Below are 11201 nucleotides of genomic sequence, written 5' to 3'. Positions count from 1 at the left end.
ACGGCGTCCACACATGTTCGATTACTGACAGGTCAGGAGAGTATGGTGACCAGAGAAGCATCTGAGTGTCTTGGAGAGCATGTTGGCAAATGCGAGCACTGTGTGGTCGGGCGTTATCCTGCTGAAAAATTGCATTAGGTAGCCTTTGAAGATAAGGGATTGCCACCGGCCGCAGCACATTATCCAAGTATCGTTAGGCCGTCATAGTGCCCTGAATACGAACTAGAGGTGATATGAAATTGTACGCAATTGCGCCCCAAACCATTATGCCACTTTGTCATGCAGTGGGACGTTCCACAGATACTGCCGGTTTAGATCTGTCTCCACGTCGACGCCACACACATATGCGGTGACTATTACTTGATAAACAGAAGCGGGATTCATCTGAGAACACGACATTTCGCCATTCTATCATCCACGTCGATCTATTCCGGCACCATACTAAACGTTGCTGTCTATGGCGTGGGGTCAATGGCAGTCTTCTTAGCGGACGCTGTGATTGCAAACCCCGTGCTACCAAACGACGGGAAAAGGTTCTGGTTGACACAGGAAAATTCAGGGTATCTTGCACCTGCTGCAGAATCGAGGAACAAGTGACTTTTGGGTCTGCTACAGCTTGTCGGTAGATGCGTCGATCCACGCGTTCTGACTTCACTCTGGCTGCCCCTGCACCCCTCAATCTTACTACATTTCTTTGTCCCAACCATCTTCGGCACAGTCGATGCATCGTGCTCGCATCCATCTGGGTATCAGCTACGATTTGACGTACGAACCAACCTCCTCTTCTCAGTCCGATCACCATACCCATCGTAAAATCGTCTATCTGCTGGAAGTGCCTTCGTTGACGGCAGCCTGGCATTCTCTCGTGTTACACGTATCCTCCAAGACAAAAACAAAATTTCTTCGATAATTCTACAGTCAGAAATAACGATACGAATGTTGCTCATTCTACGAGTTCCTTCCCTTATATCTTACTTCACGTGCGTCGGAGAGCTGCGCATTTCACATCATTTACATAACTCAGTGATGTACGTCTACTCTTAAATTTGCATAAATTTCTGAACACTCCTTCTTGGTGTTGCATTTTCAATGTCGAGCAGTGTATATTTCGCTCTTTAGCTCCGGGCTTGAATTTAATTGAGCCTCAGGACTTTTCGCGAAAATCGAAACCCTCATACTGCTAATCAATTGAGAAACTGGAGCAAGCATTATTTTGATTTTCTCTTTCTTCCCTTCTGGTTTTGGATATGTTATTTAGCCAAACGTAAAGAATAGCATGCAACATAGCTGTTGTTGAGAGGGAAGTAAATTTATGTTTTGTTTACTGGGATATTATTCGATATTTTTATTCGCTGTATATTTGCGTGTACTAGAAAATTATACAGGATTGTCTAACATTCAAGGACATGTGTACTGTATAATTTTCCTATGTAGAAATGTCTAAAATAATCGATTTACCTTTTTTTTGGTATGATGTAGTGATACGTCGGTTATTTATGTCAAATCTTTATGCATTCATCCCAAATTTGAAAAACATTAAAATGTAAAACCAACTTCGTGGCTAGAAAACTAAACACTTTTCAATTTTACACAAAAAATTTAGTCACACGATTAACAGCATATTGTTTGAATAATCTGAAAGTCTTTTCCCACTAGTAACAAATGTAGCTAAATAAACCGACAACGAAATCGCATTTTAATCATATGTTGTTGTTGTCTTGTGCCAGCAGGGCTGGCAATTTGGCTGTTTTCTGAATTTCAATAGTATCTTTTTACTTCCTTTTTCAAAAAAGGAAGTATTGTATTTGCGAAAAAAAATATTCACTCAAAATCCGGCCTTATAGTTTCCATTTTGCTCACCCCCGAATTAACATTGAGTTTTTTTTTTTTTTTTCATCCCGACCACACACGGATAAGTACCTAAGAACGTATAGACACCCGAAATATCCATTTTGACATTCCCCGAGCTAATTACAACGACTTTTCTCGTGACGTCCGTATGTACGTATGTATGTATGTATGTGCGTATGTATGTCGCATAACCCGAGAACGGCATGTCTTAGAAAATTGAAATTTGGTACGTAGACTCCTAGCAGACTCTAGTTGTGCACCTCCCTTTTTGGTTGCATTGTTTGGTTGTTTTGGCGAACACTTGGGGATATATCGCAAGTCTTTTAGTCGCCAACTTGGCGACAAATTTGGCGATTTTTTTTAAAATCTGGTTTCAATTTGGCCATTGTTGATGATATTTAGAGAGTTAACTATTGAATCACATTAAAATTGCCAATAATGGGGAAATAACTTTAAATTGGTGCAAAAGGAAGTCATGTGATGCACACATCAGCTCGTTTTTCGCAAAGAGTATGTTTAAAAACATGTGACTTCACCATTTAAAAAATAACTTGAAAAAATTAAATATTTTTAAAAAATTATTTTAATCGGCGAGCAGGTTCAATTTAAATTTTTTACGTTTCTACGCCTGACATCACAAGTGATGAAATGCCATTCACTCATGGCATTAGCGCAGAGATTAATAATGTGGCATTAGATAAGGATGATTATTAGCATTAGATAAAGATAAATATATCATAGCGCAATGATGTTAATGAATTTCATGTTAGCTTCAGAAAAGCCTTCGTTGATATGACTATTTCATGGTAACCTTTTTCTTCTTAACAATGCGCTTTTAACAATGCAATTCAGCACGCCAATGGAGGAGCGCGCTAACGTGTATTACTTGTGGCGTCATAAAGACCACGCCTTATTTCCAAAATTTTACATAAAAAATAATTCATTAAAAAATAACTGTTGGGAAAAAACAAAAGTTTTTTCTGGCTTCATGTTATTTTTAAAAATTTATTCTATCAATTTCAGTATCTAAAAGTAGTACATTTGACTGAAGGAAACACCCCCGTTTGAGGTGCTTCTTAAATGTCACAGCCCCATAAACCGAAAATCTGCCATTTTTGTTTATTCATGAAAACAAAATGTTTGTTGCTCGGAAAATTCAAGCTTTGTTTAATACCCTTTTTTTTTACATTTGCTTATTTTAATCTTGACAATAAAATCTAAAAACAAAACATAATTAAAATGATTAATTTTTCTTAATAATAACAAGCATCAGGTATTCTAGAGGTCTTTAGTTTTTGAAAAAAACAATAAATTAATTAATAATGAAGAAAAGTTTGCATGTGTTTTAAAAATGATGAACATGAAGTTTTTTTTGTCAATATTTTCATTGCGATTTGTAAAATGGAAAAGTTGTTTTTCAACTTGTTTTATAAGTTTTATTTCTTGGAAAATGGTAAAGCAATTGCGCTGCTTTAATTAGAAAATTTTGACACTGGTTTATTTTAAAGTGTCAATGAAGAATTGATTATCTCTTTTTGAATGTTCTGTTTTTTTGATGAAATTGTAATGCAATGTCAAGATTTTACTTAATTATGTTTAAACAAGAGGAAGGGGTGGTGAGAAAAAGAATTGAGTTTAAAGGAAGGATAAAGATAAAATCAAGCTACCACCCACAGAACTGAAAACTACATTATATGACCAAAAGTATTGGGACACTTTCAAAAATTTACAGTTTTAAGAATTTCTCAAGAAATAAAAAACCAATTGCTTTAAAACTTTTGTCACATAAAAAGTATGCTCCAGCTGTCATTTTGCAATAAAAGTTATATCATCCTTTGTGTTTCGGGGGTCAGTAACAAATTGAGGAAATCAAAAATGTTTTTTGGTCATCATTCATTGTCAATAATTAAGAATAAGCTGTAAATTTTAGAAATTAGTTAACTTACTATATACAGTCACTTTTCCTACTTTTGAGAAGGTACCACTGATATTCACAAAAATCAAAGCATTACTTCCAAAACTACAAATTTTATTTGAAGGTTTTGGCTCATAACACGCCAAGTTTTTTATCAAAGCTTGCAAAACTTTCAGAAAACTTTCCGTAAATGATGAATTTTTTAGCAATATCAACATTAAATTTAAATTTTTTTGAAATCGGTGTAAAAGCGATAAGACAAAATCGTATGTTACCATTGAACCAATTGCACAAACAAGTTTAAATGAATCTAGAGTTAGCAACAATCTCTTCTGATGCTTTGCCTAGAATGCAATCACTCATGAGCAAATTCACGTTAAATGGTTCGTTCTTCTTATATTAAAGGGCTGTTCATAAATGATGTCAAAATTTTTAACACATATTTGACTCCCCCTCGTCACCAAGTGTCACACTACACCTTATTCTCTCTACTTGTTACATGTCATACGATACTTTATAACCAAATTGTTATAGAAATGTGTTGTTATCACACTTCTTGTAACCTCCTCCCTTCTCGTCCCAAAATGTCACAATTTCACGAAGTTTCTTAAAGGCTGACCATAAATGATTAATTTTTTCAGCAATACCAACATTACTTTTAAATTTATTTGAAGTCGGTGTAAAAGCGATAAGACAAAATCGTATGTTACCATTGAACCAATTGCACAAACAAATTTAAATGAATCTAGAGTTAGCAACAATCTTTTCTGATGCTTTGCCTAGAAGGCAATCACTCAAGAGCAAATTCACGTAAAATGTTTCGTTATTCTTAGATTAAAAATGATGTCACACTTTTTTTCAACATGTTGTGACATTTTTGTCGCAAAGTGCCCCGCTTCACTTCCCCCTCCCCACTTTGTCGCACGTCACGCTGTTTTCCATTCTTATAAAAAATGTGTGATGTCAAACTTTTTGTTTCCTCATCCCTCCCATTTGTCTCAAGGTGTCACAATTTCACGAGCCACTCTCCTCCTCAAAGCGTAACATCATTTGTGAACGATCCCTAAGAATATTCTACAAACGGCTAATAAGGGACTGTCTACAAATGATGACACCGATTTAGAGAGGGATGTTTGAGGAACTGTGACGCTTTGTAACAAGGGGGAGGGAGGGGGAAGCAAGAAGTGTGACATTATGCATTTTTTTAAAATTAAGATGAGAAATAGCGTGACATTTGACAAGGGGGTGGGGGGGGGGGCGTAAGGTGAAGCGTGACACTTTGTGACAAGAGGAATGAGGTTCAAAAAAGTGTGACATCATTTATGGACAGCCCCTAAGACATGCAGCGTTCGCATCTACATGATCTATTGCATTTTAGATAAGTTAAAAATTCTGAAGCAAGCCTGATGTTTATGCAACTTTAACAAGCAGTCAGTCTGATAAGTTTAATTTCTTTTATTTTCAAAACATGTCATTTTATGTAGACCTTAATTCCACCAAAACATTCCTGAAATGGCAATAGAACTTTGTGTTCAATGGGAGGGTTTCATATTAATTAATCATCAGAGAAACAAGGCTTGCAAATCAGGGGAAAAAAACATCTAATTAAGCTTATCATTCTCTATTAGAAAAGATAAAAATAAAAACCCATTAGCTTCGAGGTAAATGATGATGCGCGTCATTTCATGTCTTGATATCTTTTCATTAAAGCTTACGTGATTGAAACATATTAGAAGGTAGCATATTTTGTTTACTTATTAGAATTCTTTTGTTGCGACGAGTCGGTGAAAAATAAACGAAAAACTTTTAATTAAAAGCTCTGCAATTTTATCATATTTTCCGATACATGTTTTTTTTTTTTTTTTAATTTTCATGTCGTCGTTGTTTAATCAAAACAGAAATATTTACTTCCTTTGTGTAATTTATTGAATACACAGAGATCTATCGGAAAAAGACAAACTAGCTGATGTAACATTTTTGTGAAGTATGTGACAGAAATTCAAAGTAAATGAATATGTTTTTGCGCTTAGGGGTGTTAAACATAAAATGCAGTAAGAGTAAAATAAAAGCACAATAAAAGCACGATATATATATATATATATATATATATATATATATATATATATATATATATATATATATATATATATATATATATATATATATATATATATATATATATATATATATATATATATATATATATATATATATATATATATATATATATATTCCTGATTATTTATCAGTCAGAATTTGTGGGGGTCTAAAAGGCCCTTGAAAAACAAAGTTCAGTCACCACAGTATACAAATGTTTGGAAAAAAGAAAAAACTTTAATATTTTTTAAAAACCTATTTTAACTCCATTTGCATTATTTTTTAAATAGGAAAGAATTCAACGAATATACTTTGAATACATTCTTTCATGGAAATAAAAGTCAGCAGAATTCTCACGAGCTAAAGTAGAAGAATTTTAAGTACTTGTCCATTTGAAAAAAAATCAAGAAAACCCTTTAGTTTTCTCCGAATTCCTGTCGCAATAATTTCTCGTTTCGCCACCATTGATGGCATTGCTGCACACTATCATAACGTAGAATTTGTTTCCTGCTGACACCATACCGTTTCTTCCTAATCTTATTCATAGATTCAACTTAAAGTGACTAATGCGTCCCTGCTGTCGAATAGCCAGAATATTTATGATAATGTATTTAGAATGCCAAATATGCCTCAAAAGGTAAGAGGACCTTTATTTTAGTTTTTTCTGTTAAGAATATTTCTTTTTGCAGAACTTGTATTTCTCTCGTATGAATAATAATAGATATGATGCTCTTGAGAACAATAATATATGTTTAAAAATCATTTATGTCGGCATACCAAACTTAAGATAAGACGATGTTTTATGCTTCATATGCAATTTTTTTTTTTTTTTTTTTTTGAGTGTTGGTTCGGGAAATTGTTTAACTCAGAATTTTTGTGCAATTGAAACAATACGAAGTTAGTAGTGATGGCCTGATCGATAGAGCGTCAGACTCGTAACCGAAGGGCCCCAGGTTCGATGCCAGCCGGTTGAAGATTTTCCGTGTTCGTTAACGGTGACAGGGGCACGTAAAATATGTTCGTGGTCACAAAGTCCTCCAAGTGAATCAATACCTCTGGGGGTGCTGGATTAAGGATTGCTCGGCTTCTGGTATGGCTCGAAAAATCCGAGGTATCTTTAGGGCCCCATCTAACTGGTTAATACGAGAGATCCCTGAAGGGTGAAGCAGGTTCATATTTGAGAAAAAAATGACTCCTTAATTTCGATTTTGAAATCTTAAGCTTATTATTCTAAATCTAAACGGATGAAAATTAATCAAACAATGAAGTATTTGCCCTATTCTACGTTTTAAATATACTAACAGACGATAAAAGTATGTAAGCCATATTATTTATTTTGCAGTGACAAGATTCTACAAATGATTCATTCCTTTGAAAAATTCTACATTTTGTAAAGTTTGTAAATACCATTGGCGCTTGAATAAAACTAAATTTACTACCACTTAGTACAGATTCTGTGTGTTTTCCTTTTGTCACGTGGTACATGTGGTTGTCTTTTTCGCTCCATTCTACTGCATCATCCTGTTAATAGTCGATATCTCTTTAGCATATCTTTATCCATTTCAATAGGAATTATATCAGAATTAGTGAGAATCTCACATAAAATTGTTTCGTTTGGTAGCAAAGGTTTTATTTATTTTTTATTTTATTTATTCATTTATTTTTAGGGAATTATTTGACATTCCTATGCATTGTATTTTATTAGTTACATATAGTAAAGATGTTTTTTATTGCAGAAAAATTTTATTCGGATTGTTTCAAACACCTCTCTGCATGTTTTGCAATTTATAGGAATGGAACGAACAAAATATTCTTCACGTGTACTATAATTTTAACTACTTATCTCTACTAATCATAAAACTGAAAGTCTGTCTGGATCTCTGTGACGCGCATAGCGCCTAGACCGTTCGGCCGATTTTCATGAAATTTGGTACAAAGTTAGTTATTAGCATGGGGGTGTGCACCTCGAAGCGATTTTTCGAAAATTCGATGTTGTTCTTTTTCTATTTCAATTTTAAGAACATTTTCCGGAGCAAAATTATCATAAGATGGACGAGTAAATTACGAAATTATCATGACGTGGAACTGTAACATGGGAAGAGCGAATGAACATAGTTAATTGGCGAGAAATTCATCATCCATTATTTGTAAATATACAGGCGAACTAAATGACCTTTTGATTTTCTACTACGGGCAAAGCCGTGAGGGTACCACTAGTTTCTCATGATTGTGCATTTTCAGAAATATTAGAAATTATGCAGAATTATGATTTTTACGACAAAAAAGAATTCCCACTAGATTCCATAGATTGAGTTCAACGAAATAGTATAAAATTCAGAGAAACACGGAAACACCAGTCAAAATTTTAACACCAAAGAAGCAATTCTATCAGTGAAGTTGTTTTCTAGTTTTAACTAAATGATTTCTATCAACTATTTAACTAAAAATCTTGGAGCTCCTCAGTTTGAAGCTTAATGAAGAACTATTTCATTAATTTCATCATTAAAAAATGGTTATTTTTACATTATTCATTACTATTAACAAAATTAGCAACGTTAATAATCATTGTTAGTTATATAAGATTCTTTCCCTTTTATGAGAAACTATAATCCTTTTAACTTAACAAGAACTGTAATTATTTATTGCTAAGATTACTTTTACTAATTAGAGCAATTAATTGGATTAATTGTATGTTTTCTTATTTTTAATTCATTTTTTTATCATAGTAGGAATAAATTATCTTGACGTATGCAGTAATTATCATTTTGTCTTAATGACGGCAGTTTTTATATTGAATCTCTTTGGGTATTTAATTTATTATTCATTTTTTCCATTTATAAATTAGATTTATTTCAACAAAAATATTAAATTAATAAAAACAATAAAACTTCTGAATATTGAAAGGACACGAAAAAAAAATTCTTTTGTTTTACAAATTTTGAATGAATCATCTGATTTCAATTCAATTTATTGCTAAATTTTAAATGGTTCTTTACGAATGAAAAATTTCAACTTGCATAGTTCATTTACCATTTTAAATGTCATTCAAATGATTTTTGTATTCGTCTACATTTCTTTTCAAACAAATTTATTGATCTGTTTATTTTATTTTTCCTATTTAAAGCGATTTATAGAGTTGAAATAACGAAAAATAAATCGATATTTTTTTTAAACGGGAATCTGAATTTTAATATATTTATTTAGAGAAGATGTGCAATTTTTTAAACTCTTGAAGAAAAAAAAAAGACTTTTTTCCTAGAATCTAAATTAACTACATCTAACTGAAATGAAATCAATAGGGTTAAAAGCTATTAACTGGCATTCGTTTGCTGATTAAATTATAGATGAAAACTGAGTACTGCAGCTCTAGAAATATTTTTGTTTTTCTTTTCAAATTTCGGCCTTTTTTTGCACAATATTCTTCGTATGTCAGTGATATAAAAACTGCAAATACAAATCTACCATTAATGCAAACAGTAAAAAATAATAAACATTAGTTACTATTTTATGAGCAATTTAATTTTAAGCTAAAATATTTTATTTGAAAATTTAAATGTGCTAGTAACAGAAGAGAGTCTTTTGCAAGAATAATGATGACTTTGATTTGCTTGAATAGAAAAAGTAACTTGACCTGAAGTTTTAAGTGTGATTTAAAAAGTAAACTATTTTATTAAACTCGAAATGTCAGCAAATATTTTTTTTTTTTTTTTTTTTTAAACCGGTTTTTATGAAACTCATTCTTGTTGTCCCAATTTTTCATAGTAATCTAATACTAGCTTTCTTTTTTATTGAATTTTGATGGTTATATGTTTTTATTTTGATATCTGCGTACTGCTGCAGACTAGTGCAAAGTTATATAGATATACATTTTCAAAATTCTTATATTTTGACTATTTTACATATTTCCAGTAACAATAATCAACGTTGCTTAACTAACATGTGTTTCAAGAGAAAAAAAAACTACTCATCGATTTTTTTTTCGAAAAGATCTATGAGCTTTTCCAGCAGTAACCTAGACAAACGATGAAACTTTCAACAAAATCGATCCAGTAGCTTCCCACTTTACCTCGCACATACAAATTTGGTAGTTTGTGTTTTATTTACATAAAGATTTAAATTATTTTGAACCTTTCTTTTCGGCGTACTTAGAAGATTCACTAAGCCCTTTTTCATGTTTTCCTCTTCTTTTTTGAGAAACTTTTTTTTTTACAGGAAGGTAGGTTAAAAACGAAACTAAATAATAATAATAATAATAATAATATGTTGTTGTAGGGTTCGTGCGCTCCTTCAAGACTCCTCCAATGCTCCTTCATTTAGGAAATTTTCTTGACGGGCCCTTCGAATTCCTTCATTTTGCTTTGAACTCCTACAAAACTCCTTCTTTCTTAGTTCAAGACAACATAATCTTTCTCCATGACAGTAACTTATAATACTTTGATTGACAACTAACTTCGTCACAACAGCGATTTTAATGTAGTAATTTCATGCATTTATTTTTTTAATTAAGATGTGATTTACAAGTTGATCATAGTTAAGTCATAAAAGTTGAAGGTGAAAATTTTATTAGAAGACTAAAACATTTCATAGGTGAAGTAAAACATGCTTTAATGGTGCTTGAATGTTTTTTCAAATTTTATAATTATTGATTTTCTCTTCACCACACTTTCAGCAGCACCAATTTCTTGAGTGCTACAAATGTGTAAATTACTGCAAAAACATTTATACAATTTAAAAAATACAAGTTGAAAAGAACCCATTAGTTCCGTTTTTTTTATTTATTTATTTTTTTATTTGACATGTTTCTTGCCACTTTTTGAAATGGAACGTAATTATAATGACACCATTTACAAATTGAGTAATTTCATTAGCTAATGGCAAGCTTAAATGATGTAAGACATTTCCTCTTTTTTCGAAAATATTTAAAAACTAATCTGAAGTCTTATGCATGTTTACCCATTAAAAGCAGCTTAATATAATGGTATATAAATATAGCTTTTTAAAATATTTTCATTCATCGTTAATAACTTGCTTTCATGCTTTTTTTTTAAAGTTACGTCTGTTTTTAATATTTAAAGCGGATTTTCAATATTTTTTCTCTGAATAATGATGTATTCTATGAAAACCTCGTAGCAGATTTTTTCCCCCACATCCTCTTTTGTATGAACTGCTTAAAGTTGTAAAAGCATTTATTGGAGAAAAAGTCTTTCAACTTGATTCAAGTCTTGGATTCAAGTCTTGGATTCAAGTCTTGGATTCAAGTCTTCAACTTGAAAATAATTTTTACATTAACAAATCTTATGGAAATTTTAATTGAGTTTATTCATGAACAAGACGCTTT

Source organism: Uloborus diversus, chromosome 4, assembly GCF_026930045.1.
Source record: "Uloborus diversus isolate 005 chromosome 4, Udiv.v.3.1, whole genome shotgun sequence".
NCBI lineage: Eukaryota > Metazoa > Arthropoda > Arachnida > Araneae > Uloboridae > Uloborus > Uloborus diversus.
The sequence above is the reverse complement of the archived record's forward strand: the minus strand, read 5'-3'. Positions refer to the sequence as shown.